The sequence below is a fragment of the Pyrgilauda ruficollis genome, unplaced genomic scaffold (assembly GCF_017590135.1).
Source record: "Pyrgilauda ruficollis isolate IOZ18807 unplaced genomic scaffold, ASM1759013v1 scaffold3, whole genome shotgun sequence".
NCBI lineage: Eukaryota > Metazoa > Chordata > Aves > Passeriformes > Passeridae > Pyrgilauda > Pyrgilauda ruficollis.
Window position 1 is genome coordinate 25817066 of NW_024524377.1, and position 19359 is coordinate 25836424.

The 19359-nt window shown below is 40.4% G+C and overlaps 1 protein-coding gene across 1 annotated transcript in view; it reads right to left on the reverse strand.

Annotated features, from left to right (window-relative positions):
- Positions 1 to 19359, reverse strand: part of PLCL1 (phospholipase C like 1 (inactive)) — a 182775-nt gene that overhangs the window by 117865 nt on the left and 45551 nt on the right. The window lies entirely within an intron of this gene.

The following is a 19359-nucleotide window of genomic DNA, read 5'->3' on the forward strand; positions in this document are numbered from 1 at the left end:
GCTAAGCCCTTACACAAAACCTGATCCCTGGTACTCCTCCCAGCACTGCATACTGCTATCCCCCACTCCTTCCTGGGTAGGAACACTCACTTCATCCCACAGCTGAGCAAGAAGCTTCTGCAAGACTAATCCCTTCATTACAAAGCAGTTTCATCCTTTCCTAGATAGAGCAAGCACTTCATCACTTACTTGTGTAATTTGATCTAAAGTTTTGATCAAATCTGCCTGGCAGAATTTGTCCTTTATAACCTGATGTTGTTTATTGCTTCTTGATCTTCTCCAGACTTCCCTTCCTAGATCAGAGCCAAGAAACTGTCTCATTTGCTACACTGCTACACATAATTTTGTGACTTTGAGGCCTGTTGATTTTATTCCCCCCCCCCCCCCCCCCCACAAGATCCTCCTTTTTGGGGCACCTCTTCCTTCTTTTCACCCAGAAAAGAAGGCTGTGGGTTTACACAGCTCATCTGGCTGTGTATATATTAAGCGTGGTTTACACTTATTTTTGAGTTTGGCTGCATAAGGCAATTTTTTTTCAAATTTCTGAAAGGAGGTGTTCCCTAGCCTGTTAGCATTACTGAATGATAGATCATTCAAGGGCCTGTTAATAGCTGCTTTGAAGCTCCTGCATTTAAGGGACAAAACTGACCTTGGTGTGTGTGAAAGTGAGGAAATGCAGGTTATTATAAATACAGCTCGTTTGAGCTACCTCTGCTAAGACATTACCAGGCCATGCCCCACTTCCAGGACTGCAACCCCATAAGGAGACCCATAAAAGTGCCTGCAAGATGAAGGATGGGGGATATCTCCACCAGACCCTCCAGAAGGAAGCAATGACCCCAGCCCTGCCTCCTCTACCACATCCCTGTGCCTCCAGGCAGGGCAACACTGTGAGCTGCTACTGGTTTCTGTGGCAGCTAATGGTTTTTGCAGGTATTTTTCCACAGCTTGCCTAAATTCCTGTAGAGTCACCAGTGAAATAGCCCAGAGCTTTCTTCCCAGTAGTGGGCATCCTTTAAAAACGACTCATACACTGTTGGCAAAAGGGGGTTTTGTGGTACAGATCAAGTTTCCTGTATTTTTTTCTGAGATCAGTTCACAATGTAGCTCTGTCTGGAGACAGTGATAACTTTTATTACGTTCCACTGCACTGGGGATTTTTTTTTTTTTTTTAAGACACTAAACTCTAAACTTTTACACTTTAGATACTCTGTTCTCTCTGTGCACATAAATCTTTCTGAATATAATAAGTGTTACTTTTTTCACATATTTAAAGGAAAAGTGTCCTTGTTTAGAGGGTTAAAAGTGCTCTTATAAAAAAAGACACTAAGCCAATAGAGAAATTAGGAACACTGCTAAGGACAGTTCCTAAGGAGTAATGTCACAAAATAGATAACTTTAGCACTAATTGTGTCTCATTCTGAGCATCAGGTTAATATGCTTCTTATGTCACATTTTTATTTTTCCTGACTAACAGGGTAGAGAATGACTGTTCAATGTCAGTAATACTTTGTGTTAACCACAGGAAGCACCAGTCCATTCTTTCCTTGTTGGTTGTAGCTCTGTTGAAAAAAAGAACCATTTGCATGTGTCTGAGCTCAGCCCTGAAGACCACCTCTTGCCAAGACTCATTTATCAGTTTAAGTAAACTATAATGTAATTTCAAACAAAAGTTTTTTGAACTAGTAGCTGGAATATTTCAACAAATAGCTGAACTGCTTTCCATGGCTATCTTGTAGCAGCTTTCAAGACAAAAATTAGTACAGATTATGTATTTTCTTCATAAAATAGTCATCTTTAAGGAGCTCTACTTTTTTTCTGAAATTATTGGCCACATATTCCAATGCAAAAAGTTGGCATCTCCCAGTAAAAACCAATGGAGCTTTACTGCAACTAAAATTCCCACATTAGCTGTGCTGTATGTTTCATTTGTCATTGCATTGTTTTGGATTAATCATACCAGAACATGATGAAAAAAATACATTACTACTGTAAAAAGAATCACATGCCCTAACTATCTCCTCAATCCTCTCCCATAGCCCTATTGATCATGTTGCTTTCTCTGAGCTAATGTACAGCATCTGTGAGGGTAATTTTCTTCTAAAAATGTGTGAAAAATACATTTCTCGCTTATACTATACAGTAAAGGGGATCACATGAAATGTTGCAACTTCCATATAAATACAGCTGTTCTCATCTTTTTCCTATAATATTAACTTTTCCTAATACACACTTACATGAATCACAAGATTCCATCTAACAATTTATGCCTACTGGTAGCAGTTACTTGGAAAGGAATTATTTCAGCAAAGCCAGTATAATTACTAATGATCTCATGACTAGTTACTCTTTTTAGATGCTCAGTAAACCATCCGTAAATTCATTCCACCTACTATCTGTTTAACTTGTCAGGCAAGCTTACTGACAAGGGAGCAAGAACAGCTTTTAAAAGGAAGGAACCAAACCAAACACATACGCCTTTGCCCTGAGCAATAAGTGCAACTACTGAGGCCAAAAAGCCAAAAAAATCTTTTAATCTGCTGTCATAAATGTCTGTCCTAACATCAAGCATCACTCCAAACAAGCACACGGCCACGTGCAATGACCACATGCACAGCAGCTTAAGTTAGTGGGTTCTTTCCTTTTTTTTCCTCTTTTTTTTTTTTTGTTTTTGTTTTTGCACACTTAACTCTTTTCCCACTTTTCAGCCTCTGACCCACTCCATGCCCTTTGCAACCTCTTTTTCCTTTTTTGTGGCTCAGTGGAGCTGACAGTGGCTTGGTTCCTCCAGAGCAGAGAACCAGAAGTCACCTGCAATTACAAGCTGCAAGAGCAGCTACCCCCCATCTTCCACCGGATGGAGTGGATGAAGCAGACAAAGCAGTTAACAACAATCTGCTCCTTCCTGATCCATTTAAACACCCTGCAGTCTCCTTTAAACTTTCCCACAGCTCTGCTAGAAGACAAAACCCACTTGGACAAATGCAAGCTGGAGGCAGTAATTCTGTCTGTTCACAAAGCACTGTGAGGTGGCAGAGCAAACCCAGTTCTTCACCAACCGGGTGCTTCCAGGTTCTGCCCTTCTGACTCACTCCAGAAGCATTCAGGGCTGCTGGCTGCCCTTCTGAACACATGCTGGCATACACAGTCTAAATTCAGCTCCACAGAAGCATGTTCTGGTAGCAAACCAAAGCTCTTGATCAAGTTAAGTGTGTTGTTCACAGTTCAGCTAGTTGAATATGAGCTAGATACAACCTGTTCTCTACCTCAAAACCAATTCCATGGCAATCATGTTTTCTTTTAAATAGATTTAAGCCTAATGTTGTATATACTCTTCTCAGCAGAGCTACAACCATCACTTTTCCAATTATTCTGTACTCCTGCAGGTTGCCTAAGTTGTACAGCTATCAAAAGCCCCCTTAATCTTTTACTTGTTTAGTTTCCATATTATTTTGTGTTTATTTTTTAATAATTCAAAGGAAAATTCTATGGGTTGGTTTGTTTTGTTTTATTGGTTTTTTTAAATAACCAATGCTCTTGGCTCCAAGAGTTAGTCACAGTGGACTGCTCATTTTGTGGCATGTCTTCTGAATATTTTTCAGCACATTCTCAATGGGATTATGCAATCATTTTGTTAGTCTCCACTGTTTCACTTGGCAATAAGGTGAGTTATTAAATGATGTCAACTCTTGGAAAAATAGAAAAGCCAGAGGACAGTTTCATGGGTACACAAACACTAAAATCACATCCACCTGGAATTCAGAAGTCTCCACTTGAGTATCTGTGATCTCTGTTTTTCACTAAGAGCCATATCATCACATGACAGTTATCTAACACATATGGAGCTACACAGATACTCCCATCACCACTCCATTACCCACCTCACCCCCCATGCAATAAAAAAAAAGGGCACATTTGGGCCTATTTTTAAAAAAAAAAGGGCACATTTGGGCCTAGTTTTAGAGAACCTTTTGGACAACCAAAGGTGAACTCATATCCAGTTCCATGCACAAGACAAAGCAATGATGTACAGTCTCCCGCTCCGTGCTCTTCACTACTACAGTTTGGCATGACGTGCATGACATGAGTCAGCACAAGGTAACAAAGCATTTGTCATCACCTTGCCACCTGACAACCCTACTGAGTGGTTCTTACTCTAGAAATAAAGATGTAACTAGATCTTCCAGATGCCTGAATACAGGTAGTCTTTCACAGAAGATACCTAGCATGATTTTGCCTCAAGTCAGTCAGTGGCTTCTGGCAAGCCAAATGTTTCCAGAGGAAACAAAAATAAGAAATGGAAATGGTGCTGACTGAAAAAAGCTGCTTCTTGAGCAGGGAATCTCCTTCCCCCCCATCTCCCATGACACTGGATGCCAGGTGGAATCGTCTCTTCAGGGGCTAGGGAATTGAAAACTCTGAATGCTCAGAATTAAAAAGTAAAACCTGAAAAACTTGATTTTATTGAAGTGCAGTTATCTGAAGATAACCTGACACACTCAAGCAACTGCTGGCAAACATGAGACTTGGGAATGGACATGTTTTGCCTCTTATCTCTAGACATCTACAATTAAACAAGTAACACAGTAGAGCTTCCCTCACACACAGACCCCAAAACAATTCAATACTAGCGCTGTTTTTGCAAAACAGGCTGCTCTGAGCATTTGGATCTTTTCCCAACTCCAAAGCAGCTGGCACTGCAGTCTAGAGATCACATTGCTTCTGTCAGCATCGGGGCTTGTCATTAGCTGTTAGTGCTCCAGAGGGGACAGGGTAATCTTCACAGGAAATAAGGAAAAAAGAAAGAGCCACATGGGTGGGGAGAGCCTCTCACCCCCAGTTCAGCCCTCTTAAAACAGCCTGACATAATGTGGCAAAAAGAAGATGAGGAAAAATCCTGTTGTGAGGGGAACAGTCACAAACTGACAGCTCCCGGAAATGCATTGTGCTTTCTCATACAGCTGAGCATGCAATTTTATAAGGAACAATTAGGGCAATGCATAACACCCAGTGGAGCAAAGAACTGCTGACAAAAGCTACTGCATCTATATATGCCAATATTTTCTAACCAATATCTACAGGAGTCTCTCTAAACTCCTGTCAGAATGAAATATGCCACAAACAAGAATTCACATTTTTAAACAATGTCATTGAAATTAAATACCATACATCAAGTGGATAAATAAGAGTCTACAAGTAAAATCTGTGGGGTAAAGGCAGAGCAACCAAAACCCATGCCTCATTTTTGCGGCTAGAAGAAACTATTGCTCTTTTTTTTAGTGACTGCATTCAATTCTTAACACGCGAGACCTGAAGAAGAAATGATCCTGAAAGCCTTTAAAAATAAAATTGAGCTACTATTTGTACTTTTCCTCTAAGCCAAGCTCTCCTCTGCCAAGCACATGTGTAAGTATTTAATTGCAGTCTCACGCATTAATCAGAATCATTGGCAGCAGAGGGAAAATCCACAACTATCTGCAAAGACCACAAAGGTCAAAGTACCAAAAATTTAAGTAGTTAGGCTCTGTTTCAAATGCACCTTTAAATACCATCATCATGAACACAAATTTTTTTAAAAGGCTAACTGTATGAAAAACCAAGAGAAGATGCAGAAGTTATTTATGGCACTACAACAGTATTCTTTTTTTTCTTATTTTAAATACAGAAACAGCCCTGGATGCATAGTCTGTGCTTACAGTGTCTAGAGCACCATACAAGTTCCTGCCCAATCTGCTATAGCAATGCATTCAGCACACATATGCTGACCTGGACATTTTTTCTTCAAACTTCATCATTTTGCCTTCAGGGTATTTCAATTCAAACACTGTTCAGAAAACCATTACTCAGGTGAGCATCTTTCCCTGTGTTTTATGTAATACACACTCAAAGGAGAGCAAAATAAGATCCTGAGCAAGAATAGCCAACTACTCGTACATGCTTGGAGAAGCTCAGCAAGAGCCATGGTTTGATGCTTGTAGAGGAATTTCAGGCATCGCTGTTGCATTAACCAATGCTTTGCTAGTTTAGAGGCTCTCACTGATTAAATCTATAGGGGATGCCCAAACTAAGAGAGACTCAAGTCAGCCCATATGGTGAAGTGCTAAGTTCATAGCCCCACTCTGAACTAGGTGATTGTGTTTGCTCTATCACAGTATGCATTTCTCTGTGATGGGCCTCCCACAAAAGTCACAGCCAGCTGCAATGAAGGAAGAGGAGACAACAGTCAGAAAAGGAAACAAAGGGACAATCTGGTGTAAAGCAGAAATAAGGGAAGGAGAAGACCCCAAAATACTTCTCAGGGGCCTTGCTCCTCAGAGCTTTCTATTCTAGGATTCATCTAGATGGAGTCAGCAGACACCTCCCTGCACCCACAGCTTTGATAAGTTCTCACAGTCTGGTAGCTTCAATAAAGCAGAAACAAAGAGTGAGTTTGCCTTTATTATGGCACTATGTGGTACACCATAAATAACTGCTTAGAAAGAATAACTAGACAAACACTTCAAACTGCATTTGTCAGATAAACTGGGTAGAAAACATTTGGTGATCATATCAGCCTTGCTATTGTACTTATTAATTTGCTTTTAAATCCAGCAAGCAATAGCACCGACAGCATGTCTCCTAGTCATTCATGACATCTCGTTGTTCTTTTTACTCCTCATCCCCCAGAGGCCCACTAAAAAGAATGGGGCATTAGAGAGAGGAAGGCTTGCTAACCCTGCCAAATCCAGGGAATGCAGCCCAGCCATCAGAGCTTGATCTCTGGGCAAAGGTAGCAGCATGCTGTAGGTTCTGGTGCACAGGTACTCCGCCTGGCAGAAAGGAGACACCTCCTCCCCACCACTCAACACTCTGCACCTCCTCTGCAGGCACCACGAGGCAATGCCAGGGGCTGTGGGGACAGCAGCCACAGAAGGACTTGAACCCATTGGTAATTAAAGCCCTTAAAATTAAAACAGGTTTCACCATCTATCAACAGCATAACTTGTATAAACTTCAACAAATATAACTACATGGATGGAGTTGGTTAGCTGTTTTAAATAATCTGAAAATGTGCAAAAAAACCTTCCTGACAATCAGGTGTGCATAGCTGGGAGTTTATTTTTCTATTATTTCTATCTGTTAATTTTTTTTCCTATTGGCATACCCTAACATTTGAAAATATGTCAGAGTAAATTGCAATAAAAATTGTCAAACGCTCTCTCAAACCTGTGCAGTTAAGAAAAAATTGTTTCACTGCCATCCATTACTCTTTCATGCTAATTTTGTGGACGAAAAACTGGTTAACACATCATCTTCTATTGCTGAAAGCAGCCCAACTGGATTTTCTCTACTAAGGGAGCAGGGGGCACATGAAGGACAAGCAGCAGCGTCAGGGGTCCAGTGCTCCTGGAATGCAGCACTGCAGCTCCCTGCACAACTTCAACATCACAACTGCAGCTCTCAAATGGGTTCAGCTGCACCTGCTTCCACTTTGAAGCAGCTACTCCATCATTGTGCCATAGCTTGGAGTTGCAACCAGGCTAAAAAACTAAGCCTCTTCTTAAAAAGACGGGATTTCTCCAAGACAGGGGTTAATTTTAATGATGGCATTAACAAAGTGACATCTACCCATAGCAATGCCTTGGATGAAAAGGGACATTTGTTTGCTGAGTTCACTCCCTGTCAGCTGAGTGAGTCTTCAGCCATAGTAACTATTTATTTAGCACCAATCCTTTATGTGACTGAAGTCACATCTCCTTTTCAATAATAACTTTGTATGTCATATTCATCTTGTGGAAGCAGCCACCTGATCACACTGAAAGCTCTAATGCTTGGAACAGCTTTACTACCCCCTACACAGCTTTTCTCAAGGCTCAACCAAAGATGAGAACCTCTGTAAACCATCCCAGAGGCATTGATTTTAGTCACTCAAATCTTTTTAAAGGCTCATCAGTGCTAATGAGCATCTTTATTACATTTGCAGCAGTAAGTAACTCCAGCAATGGCTCACAATTAACTAATTGTATGTGCACTGAGAAAGAAACACTTGAGTTTCTTTTAATAATGCATCACTATTCATTTATCAGTAGCCTAATAACACCATGACTATTATATTCAAAAAAAGTTCTTCCCATCCTAACAGACAACCTGCCTGTATAAAAGAAAAATATATAGTAACCTCTCTCTTCTAATGGGACTCACAGGAAATCATATGTATCCCTGCAAATTCCTATAACAACTATTTTATTGCTTCAGAAAGAGGAAAACAGAAAGATCACTTACGAAGTTAAACAGCTATAACTTCTGCTTGGCATTTTCAAAACAATAAATATATTTGGTAACTGCTCATGCCTTCAGGCCACTGAGCTCTGACTTGATACCACTAACTAAAACCTGCATCGTAAGAAACATCTCAGCAACAAGCACAGTTTGAATTATTCAACCCAAAATGTGACCTAATAAATTCCCTTTTTAAAAGAAAAAGTGCTAATAAATTATCTTTTCTAATCTGGCACTGCAAGCAAGAGATTTTTTGTGATTTTTAATGCTAAGGGCCTTAGCTGAAGGATGGGAGGGGCTAATCCTTAAGCAAATGTTGGAGTTGCCTTGGCTGCTTCCAAGAGCTCCAGAGCATTTAGTGGCATTTAGCCACAGTGAAAGCCCTGAGAGAGTGCAATGTACTTGGATCCTGCAAATGCCATGGCAAACTTGTTCGCCGTTTGGGAGGTCTGTACTCAAATGCAAACATTTGGACCATGGTTCCTCCTATACAAATGCAGAGTGGTGGGTGGGCTACACTCCATGTGGCCATGTTCAAATCTCCTGGGTTGGCAGCAATCCCCAGCCCAGCAGATTCCCTCAGCATATGCATAATTTTAACACACACTACAAGAGCATTTAAACTATGGACATGCTTAGTTTATTGGATCAAGGCATGAGTATCTGTGCCTGTGCCTCTACACAGATGAAATATTTTCTGTGGGACTTGCTTTGGGCAAAATTCCTACGCTTTTGCATTGAAGGTTTTCTTTCCTGTGCTGTCCAAAAACAGTAAAAGCAACCATGAAATGGAGTACATAAACTATTTCTTCCTCCTTCCCTTCAATCACCTTGCAAGTCCAAAAAAAGGCCTGAACACAGTCTGTTCCAACAGGCACAAGTTTGGGTTTTTTCCATTATAAATATTTGTTTCAGCAGCCTATCCCAATTTGGTATAATTTTGATGTGATACAATCCTGTTTACTCCTAGTCTCTGCCAACATTATCTTCCTTTTCTATTTTTGTTCCACTAAACAAAGCATTTAAATGAAAAGCACACTAATTTTTTTGTGTTCTAAAAAATACACACATCTATTATATATACCTATCCTTTCTAGAACCCTCAAAACACACACCTCACACACTCCAACACCCCTAGATTTCCTCTTGGCAATATGCACCAAACCAAACTGAACAAAGCATGGGAAGCTGCAGCCAACAAAAATGTTCAGGTTCTTGAGTTTATTTTCAGCAGATTCATCAGTGTGAACTTTTTACACCCACTAAACAAGTTCGAGATTGCCAAGTAGCAACACACACTGGAAGTATCAACAGTGTCTTTCAGGGTGAAACAACATCCTGAGGTCATGTAATTGCTCCATTTTTGAGGAATGTGAGGGAAATGTATAAATAAACAACAGGCATACCTCCTGTATAGCACACATATGTTACTTGTTTTAAAAATAAAGAAGTGTGGCAGAGGGGGGAACCCAACCCAAACCAATGGTAACTACAATATAAACTCCTTTAACCTGAGCCATTAATAATTCATCTTTTATCAGCATAAATGATATGCAGTTCTGCAAGCTCCTAGTTGTTGAATCTCTGTGTACATAACCATGATTCCAACTGTTATTCCAAAATAAAGAAATCAAAGAAGTGTTAGATCTCAAGGTCAAAAAAACAAGCAACTTGCAAAAAAGGTCAACTGAGTTCCTCTCTATGCATACAGGACAGGTAATACCCCATCAAATTTTATGGACTACTGGATCTACAATGTCATGCTACATCTAAGAGTTCTGTTGCTTTATAAGGACCTAATCCAGCCTAACTCTGAAGTGCTCACTCTGTTATGAATTACCAGATGCTGGCAGCAAAGGCCATATTCTTAAGATTTTGCCAGTGTTTCCACAAGGAGACTGGAGACGTATGAGACTGACAGCAGCTCCATCCCAATATCCTCAAGGTGTCCTTCCCCCTCACTATACTCATCAGAGAGACAGAACATATTCATAGGTCACACCTGCAGGTGGCTCCCCACCAAACATCCTCCAGATCCAAACCACAGTGAGCTGTCCTCAGTAGCTAATGACATTTAAAACAATGCAGAGTTGTCGGGGCAGACCCACTTCTATGGTCTGAGGAGGAACATTTCAGGTCATGACAATCACTGGGAAGCCTTTCAAAGAGGGTGAGTCTCGAGGCTACATAAATTTTAACGATGCCATTTGCACTGTCCCCAGATCTCAAAACTCTTACCCTAACACCTATTTTCAGTGGTAACACTACTTAGTTCGTAGAGGTCAAGTTTCCCACTAGACTAGAACCAGCATCTCCTTCACAACCACGGCAATGGAACAGATGATTGATCCAAGTCAGTAACTCTGTCACCTTCTTCCCCCAGCCAAATATCCAGGGAAGTCTGGGCAGTGGTTGACTGCATACCATTTAGCTGAACTGGTAAATGTACAGGTCTCATTTCTACATAAAACTGACAGCAAGTGCATACAGAATCTCGGGCTGTGCAGCTAAATACCCAGTATGGGTGTTCAGATTCATACAGTGCTTCTCTCTGCTTTTCCAAAATGCCTTTTTTCCCATTTCCCTTTATTCTTTATAGATGACAAAAGTGCAGGGGCTGTGGCAGACAGACAGTTTGCTCCAAATATGGAATGGCTTTGATTCAATCTTATCTTGCAGAGTAGCTTAGCCAAGAGTCACTGCTTTTGGTAGGAAAACACTTCAGGCTCTGCTTTCATGAGCTCCAATCCAGCTGTCCTAAAAGACTTTTTCAATCAACCAAGCAGCTCATTGTCTTGACCTCGACTGCAGGCAAGGGATGAGTTCTCAGAGCTTCAAATATTCTTCTGGGGAGCAGAGCAGGGATGGGGATCACAGGAGTGTCCATGTGAGGCAGCATTACTCAAGCCCTACCAGAGCTTTGGTCTGGTAGAGCACTACCAGACCAAAGACTACTGCAGTGGTTTAGTTTCTCTACAATCAGGCAATCAGTAAGAGCCTTGCGTACCATAAACCACGGGTTATCTGAGGATCGTGGAGATCTTGTTTCCTCCTCCTCCTCCTCCTGAAGCCGAAGGTGCCTTTGCTATGTGGGTACAATGTTAGGGGCTCTGTCAGCCCTGTGCCTTGAGGAAGGACGTATGATGTGGCTGTAACCCACTTCCACAAAAGGCAGTCAGTGTCGGGGGACCACTGGATGGGTAAAGGCAGAGCCCTGCAGGACTCCCCAAGTGCAGCACCAGGAGCCCTTGGCTGTACCTAGATAAACATCAGTGCAGCCAACACACAGTCTTTGGAGCCAGCAGAAAAGCTTGTTTGCTCTGGAGTTAGATTTCTTAATTTCTTTGTTTTGTTAGGAAACCAATAAAACCTTACCAGTGGTAAACTATGCAAAACAGAAAACCTCTTGGACTGCCTCAAGACTCACAGTCTCCACAGCAGAAGGAATTTTAACATCAAGATTACTTACACTGCTAATTTAAATCAAGATACACTACAACATAAAACTTTAAAAAAATAGAGATTTAAATCACTGTGCTATTTTATCAAGTCTGCTTCGTTCCTTAATTACTTTTCTAAGGAAAAGCCCATTCAATCTATGAGAGCACAGCTGAGTTCAGTAATGAAATTGCAGCTCTGTACATCCAATCTAGCCCTGACCATTTTCCAGCCAGTAAAAAACAACACAAAGAAATAAACAAAAACAAACATAAAAAATACAAAACTTTGAAAAATTAAAACAACACCAAGTAATATTTTCTATAATACCATGAGTCATACCTGTTAAAGTCTTCATGCAAATGAACAAAAAGAATGAAAGAATGGCTAAAGTCTAATCTCCTGCATTTCCAGTTTTGCTTTTGGGGGATTTTAATCCTCATCTTCTCCATGTGATTCCTCTCTATATTTGGCATTTTATCATGCTCCTCTCACCTAATTCTAAAGCTAAACCATTCTAAACAGCAGAATTACTCTCGTTTCAGTCTCCAGCAGCTGGTATTCCCTGAGATTTGCATCTTGTTCTTTGCCTTCATGATTGTTTGCACTCTGGCTTCATGCAGACCCTTCTCCTGCAGTCTGACTTCTTCAGGCAGTGCCCTGCAGAGCCAGGCCTATGGAGCTCTATCACAACCAATAGCCAGAACAATGTGCTTACACATACCCAGAGCAGTGCTGCACTCCCTTTCTTGCTATTACACTCAAATGGGTGTAGATTTATAGCTTTCCTCTGTCTACACTTTGCCAAACTTAAGCTGTACTTGCTTCATTCTTCAGACTCTCCTACAACATTTTAATTCTTTCTTATCTTAACTCCTTCCTGTTAATCTGTGTCATTCTGACACTGAAAAAGCACAGAAATAAAGCAGCATTTTAAATGCAGATACCATGTCTTTATAAAACAGGCCTGTAAGTCACAAGCAGGCTCTCAAAGACCAAAGTCTCCTTCACCACTGTTGCTTGTCAAATGTCTTGCCCCATTGAAATGTCTGCTTCAGCTTTCTTCTATAGAGAACCACACAATACACTTGATTACGTACAAGGCTAAATTTCATTGTCTCTTATTCAAATTCCTCATGTCTAAAGCTGTCATATTTTGCTATTTTCCCCACTTTTAAATGCACTTGCAATTCCTGTCAATATGCTATGATCTGCAAGTTGTCTTGTCTCTGATGTACCAGCCTGGAAGCCAGGTCTCCATGCTTGCCTTGTGGAAATCTCAGCCAGATTGAGGACCTGGACAAGGTACACAACAGCTCCCTCCCATTCCAGATATCTGTATTTCCTTCCAATACAGACCAAGCATCACATTTGAAGGCTGACAACCATTTTCCACTCAAAACATTTCTCTTGTTACCCTCTCTAGTAGGTCACCCCAATCCAGAGTGACTGACTTTTGCACAAGTCCTGTACAATGGTAACACCTCCTTAATGACATCTGTATGATTTACTAAGGAACAACAGCATTCCAACAATTGGGATCCATCTACCCTCACCACGAGGTTCCTGTATTACTACAGAGAGCTCTACACGAGTGCAAGCAGATGAATTCTTCACAACACCATTACCCACAGTTAAGTCCCCCACAGTCATTTTTCTGTGCTTTTCCAGACTTCCTCATTTACCAGTGTTGAGAATCTCAGCCCACACCAGCAGCACCCATCACTCTGTCGCTCTGCCAGGGCAAGTGAGCACCAGGGAAGAAGATCTGATATCTGGAATTCACTGCTGCTCAGCACACAGCCATGCTTGCTCATGCCTTTAAGGAGAGAGCCCACATCTACTCCCTGCAAAGGCACAGGCCACAGAGATCTCCACAGCCTTTGTTCAGAATCTCTTGCTGAGCACTAACCTTGTGTCTGCCACCATCACTCTTCCTCACTTCTTTCAGTATGGCCAGAAATCCAAACCACACTCCTGCATGCTCTAAATAATTAGTAACCCATGTGTCACACAATGTAACCTGCATAATTTTTCCTCCCTCTTTTCTACCATCACTCCTTACTGTAGTAGCTGAGTATCTTCCTGTAAAAATCAATGCTAGGGAAATCCCTAATGTATTGGTGGAAGCCTCTGGCACTTCTATTTTTGGCAAAAATTACTTCCCAATATAGGATTAAAAGCTTTTATATTTTAATAATAGCAGTTTCTCATATCTTGGCTACATTTTATGTTGGTTTTGTTTATTTTTTGGTTTTGGGGGGATTTTTTTGGGTTTTTTTTGTTTTTTGTTTGTTTGTTTTTAGGTGGGTTTTTTGTTGTTGTTTTTTGGAGGTTTTTTTGTTTGTTTGTTTGATATTTTCTTTTTTTTTCTTCTCATCTCCACAATATACTTTTTAAATAAACTCATTGGCAATTCTGTGATTTTAATTTCACTTGGAATATAGCTAAACCACTAAGTCTACTCTGGAGACATACTGATTTATGGTCATCTTTTAATAAGTTGTATTCGCTGTATTGAAGCACCTCTGGGTGCTATTGCAATGGAGATATTTGCAATTGCAAATGAACAGTGAGGCAGATTATCTAAGCAAAAGAAATCCAGAGGGCTGCAGAAAATACACACAAGAGATACAGCTTCGCCTACATGATTGCATATAATTCACTGAAATGCCAAATTGCTACATACTGTGTTTGAACAACAGCCCTTAGGAAGAAATGTGGGGTTTTGAGTGCTTCTGTGGGTAAACCTGGACAAACCTGTGTCACAGATGCATTATTCAGAAGATGCGTAACAGAATTATAATACATTCATATTTTACCCCCTTAAGCTATTTTTTTTAACAAAAAAGGGATTTAATACAGCCTGTGAAATTAAATCAGCAGTGCCAGGAAATGAGGCAAACTTCCAAAAAACACTAAAACTAACAAAGAGATGATGGGTGATTTGTATAAAATATACCACAAGTGCTGGCCACACTACATTTACAACTGCCTTGCAACAATTTAGAGGAGGCTGATAGACCTCTGTCAAAGCTGGATCCTTCCCACCCTCGCATCTTCTGTCAAACCACAAGGAGACAATAATAAAGGAAAGAGGAAATAAACACAGAAAAAACTAGCAAATAAAAAAAACCCCATTATTTGATTTGGCCTATTGCGTCCTCCATGGTTTTTGGTTTTGCCTCCTCCTTCATGTGATTAATTCTTCTGCAGACATTATTACATTTTATGGCACAATGGGGATTTTAGAATCAAAAACAAACTGCTGTTATAACCAACTGTATTTTGAAACTGCAAAATCAAGACAGCAACCAAACTGGCAAGGTGACAAGGAGGTCACACAAGTAAGTAGAAAGTAAAAGCTACAAACTGTACTATAAACTAACCACCTCAATTAATTTAATTTTGATCCTTCTCCAAAAAGGTTCTGCTTCTCACCTCCCCATCCCAGAAAAAAAGCACTCCAAAATCAAAAGACAAAACTGCTGGTCAGCTATAGATGCCTTCAACTCTTCTGGTACTATGCAGAGAAGGCACTACAGAAAATTCAACTTCACCTTGGGATTCAATAACATTATTCAGCATGACAAGAGGGTATTTGAAAAACTTGAAGAAGGATTCCAGACAAACAAGCTGCTCCTCAGGAATACTGCACACTTAAGAGCTACTAGATAATTTCCACTTGCCAGCGTAAGAAGCCAGGCACTACTTCCAGTGTGACAAGCTGTGCCAGAATCTGTCTCACAAGGATCAAGAGAGCTCTGAAAGTAGTTGGCAAAAAATTATGACTCCTAGCAAAACTGGAATCTCAGAGGGCACAGAATGTGGGAGAGGGAACTAACAAGGAACTAAGCTTCAGGTTTTCCAACATTTACTACAGCATTTGAATGACCTCTCCTGTCCTGCAGGGAAACAAAGACAGTACGAGCAGCTACAACCACATCCACAATCCAGTCATTCTTAGCCTGTGGAACAAGTTAACGCTTGACACAAGTCTTCAAAAACATCCTGAATGATAAGTCAAATAGCACAGGAAAAAAGTCTAAATACAAGCTATCACATTGCTTAGAGCATAAATCAAGGGCTTGAAGAGGATGAAGAACACAAGCACATCATTAGAAACAAAAATGCTGAGTCAGACTGATTGCTTATTCCTTAAGCAAAACCAGACTGCATCTTGGCCTTTGCCTCACTCAACCCTTCGAAGAGATTTATTCAGCTGATAAGCAGGAGAGAGCAGCAGAAATGGCATATCCACTCCTCTCCCACAGATGAAAATCCCATGGCAGCAGAAAAGGATGATTTTTGGATGGTGATAGTGAAACAGCTGTGTATAATAATGGTTTTCAAACTTCTTCTACCAACTAGGCTCCTGTGTTTTTTCTAGTGGCAGTCTAAAGTGTAAGCCTAACAAAAAAACCTGTTTTCCTTTCAACAAGTCCTATAAAAGTCCATGAACTGGGTGTCTGTGCCCACATGGTACCCAGGCTGAATTCAGGTCTTCGCTCTCCAACTCCCTGCCCTGCTCAGCTCCAATCACTGACTCAGTTCCCTTTTTGTCCCACGGGGCTACTGCCCTCACACAACTTGCAGCCCAGGCTGCTTTGGAGGTGGTGAAGCCAGGAAGATTTGCTTTAGCCTAAATAGTAGTGTTTGACTGTTTCTCTCCTGAAATACATTTACAATGTTTTTAAACAGTCAAGTCCAACAAGCACTTGCTCCTCACCATAATTTCAGGCAATTCACTCCTGATTTCCACCAGACTCTGATCTAGCACTTCTTGCCCACAGAAAGCAAGAAAACCACTGCCTAGGACAAAATAAAATAGCTCAGCGACAAAATGAGAAATTTGAAAGGCCTGATCCATCTCCACCTAATGAATACGTGCTCTGCTCACTCCAGGACAACATTTAGAAACGTGTTCTATACAGTTCTCATGAGTTTTATAGCCCTGGGAGTGCTGCATCACAAACCCGACCCCTTCAGACTCATCCAAATTCACAGCATCTCACCATGCACAACAAATGCTGACAGCAAAAGCCTGTTTCCTTATTTGAAAGAATAGCTTCAGTGGATACAGTGCATTACATAAAGAATTTCAATTTTTATTATAGCTCTCATAGAAGGGCTTTGAATAATTGCTGCCTTCTAATCTTTATAACATTTAATTTTTGTTTCATAGCAGACTGACTGTTTTGTGGTTATGGCAGAGAAGGAAGGAGAATGAACAGGAGTAGGGAGCAACTCAAAATCAAACCAGAAAACAGATACACCAGCATATCCTACTCTTTCCTATTAGCAGAAGTACCTAAACAGAAACAGAGCTTCCCTTACAGGAGGGATAAACAAGAAATAAAGTGAAAGAATATAGTAAGATTGTTTAAAAGTCCTTTAAGGATGGGTCCCTTCCAATTCAGCATATTCTATGACTCTATGAGCTGACTTGAGTAGTGCTTGCCCTAAAAAGTGAGACTATTCATTTTTAACAAAAAACCCAATGTAATGTGGATATACAAGTTGTACCAGCGATGTAAAGCCAGACTGAGACGTGTAGGTTTCTTCTCCCTCTCCCAGACTAAATGGATCCTAGGTGACAGCTCAATCTTTATAAGAAAATTCACATATGCCCCAAGACCCTAGAAAAGACTCAGCATACATAAGACTGAGTATAATGGTGATTGCAACAGAGTAAACAACCTATACATGTTGATTTATGATGAGTCAAAACTTTCTTACTTCATACTGATTTTTATACCTCAATCTCCAAGCAGCAAATATTCTCATTATCTTTTTTTTTTTTTTTTCTTTTTTAGTGCAAAACAAATGCTGCATTTATTGTGGATTGTTCCTGTGCCTATTTGTTTGCATAGTATTATGCAAACATGATTTTTGTTTGAGCCAACTGAACACAGTTTGCAGAACACAGGTATAGAAGCAATGCTCCAGCAACATGCTTTGAAAACAGACATTTCCTCTATTGCTCTTAAGAGAGGAGGTAGAACAAGCTCTTGGGCCCAGTGGGAATTGTGGTCTGACAAGCAGGGATAAGTACAAAAATCATGCAGTGCCTGAGGTTATAAACACAGTGTGCAATTGCTGCTTGCAAAGCTTCAGATACACAGGACACCAGCCATTATCATTGTGCTTTATTTTCCCCATATGTCATCTGTGAAGCCAGATAAAACAGTACCAGGCTAGAAGAGGTGTGGTATCTTCAAGGACAGGTTAAATCAAACTGTGCCATGAAAACACTGTTTTCACACATGTATTTTTAGTATAATCCCAAGGATATAATTTTATCTTGCTCCCACACAGTATCTTCTTATCAAGTCCCGCAGTCTGTGTTATAATTCAGAGCAAACAGCCCCAGCTGCTGCATGCTGCTGTTGCAAAAAGCCAGGACTATTTATTGGCTTTCAAGCACCACAAAGTGAACTGCATTGCTTGCGTGAAAAATATGACAGAAATATTCTTAAACTATTGCCCTTGTATTCCAGATAGGAAAGAAGTCACCTCAAAGAACTATCAATTCAGAGTAGGAGGACCAGATCTAAGCACACCTCATTAAGTGATGCCATTTAAAAAAATTAATCATACAGTCACAGAAAGGTTGGTCTGAAAGAGACCTTAAATACTATCCAATCCCAACCTCCCTGCCACAGACAGGGACACCTCCCGCTAGACCAGGAGGTTTAAAGCCCCATCCAACCTGGCCTTGAAAACTTCCAGGGATGGGGCATTCACAGCCTCTCTGACAACTTGTTACAGTGCCTTACTACCCCTATAATACCAAGGTTTAGTTAGAAAAATAAGGTTTTAGCCCTTAAACTGGGAGACTTGAAAGCGTGAACTATGTGAAATCTCTACGCAATTATTAGTCCAAGTCCACAGTCACTCTGAAGTTGTTTCAAACAGAGTGAAGGGCATTGTGTATTTGGATTTCTTTAAGTCAGTAGTCTTGGTGACTGTGGAGGAAGTCTCAAAAAACATTAGCACTTTCTTTTTAATAAGCCAAACTTTTACTGGTTCTGATTGCACCTCCATTTCCTTCCCTTCTGTTCTGGTTTCTGCAACTGTTAATAAAGTTGGGCCTTTGTGCTAAGCTGTGTAAACTCTTTTACACTGCAAATATTTCAGAATTACTCTGCAAGTGTGACAGATCCAGGAAACAAATCACTGTAGCAGAAAGCATTAGTAACATCTTCCTCCCCCATTTCTTTTTAACCAAACATGAGAAATTTTGATATTTGCACAGTTCTCTCACTGTGGGGAAGTCCCTGTCATTGACAAAATAAATACAAATTGTAATACTTTACAATGAGGTACTGTAATGAACAATCTCAAAGTTAAAACCTTGGAGAAGGAACTGGATGTAAGCTGTGGATTCATTATTTCAGGCTACAGCTACAGTGTTAGTGTTTTCTAGAAAAAAATCTAAAACTTCCTATCATATTTCCTAAGTTTTATTGCTCTGGAGTGAAATGATGGGATCACAGCACCTTCACTGCTGATTAAAGGTAAAACAGTGTTCCCCCTTAAAACATAAAATATAAAAGCAATTAATAAACACATTCACGGGGATAAAAATGACTGGTACATTTGGAGATCAAAGAAGAAAGCAACAGCAAATGAACTTCAAAGTGTTTCCTAACTGCTGAA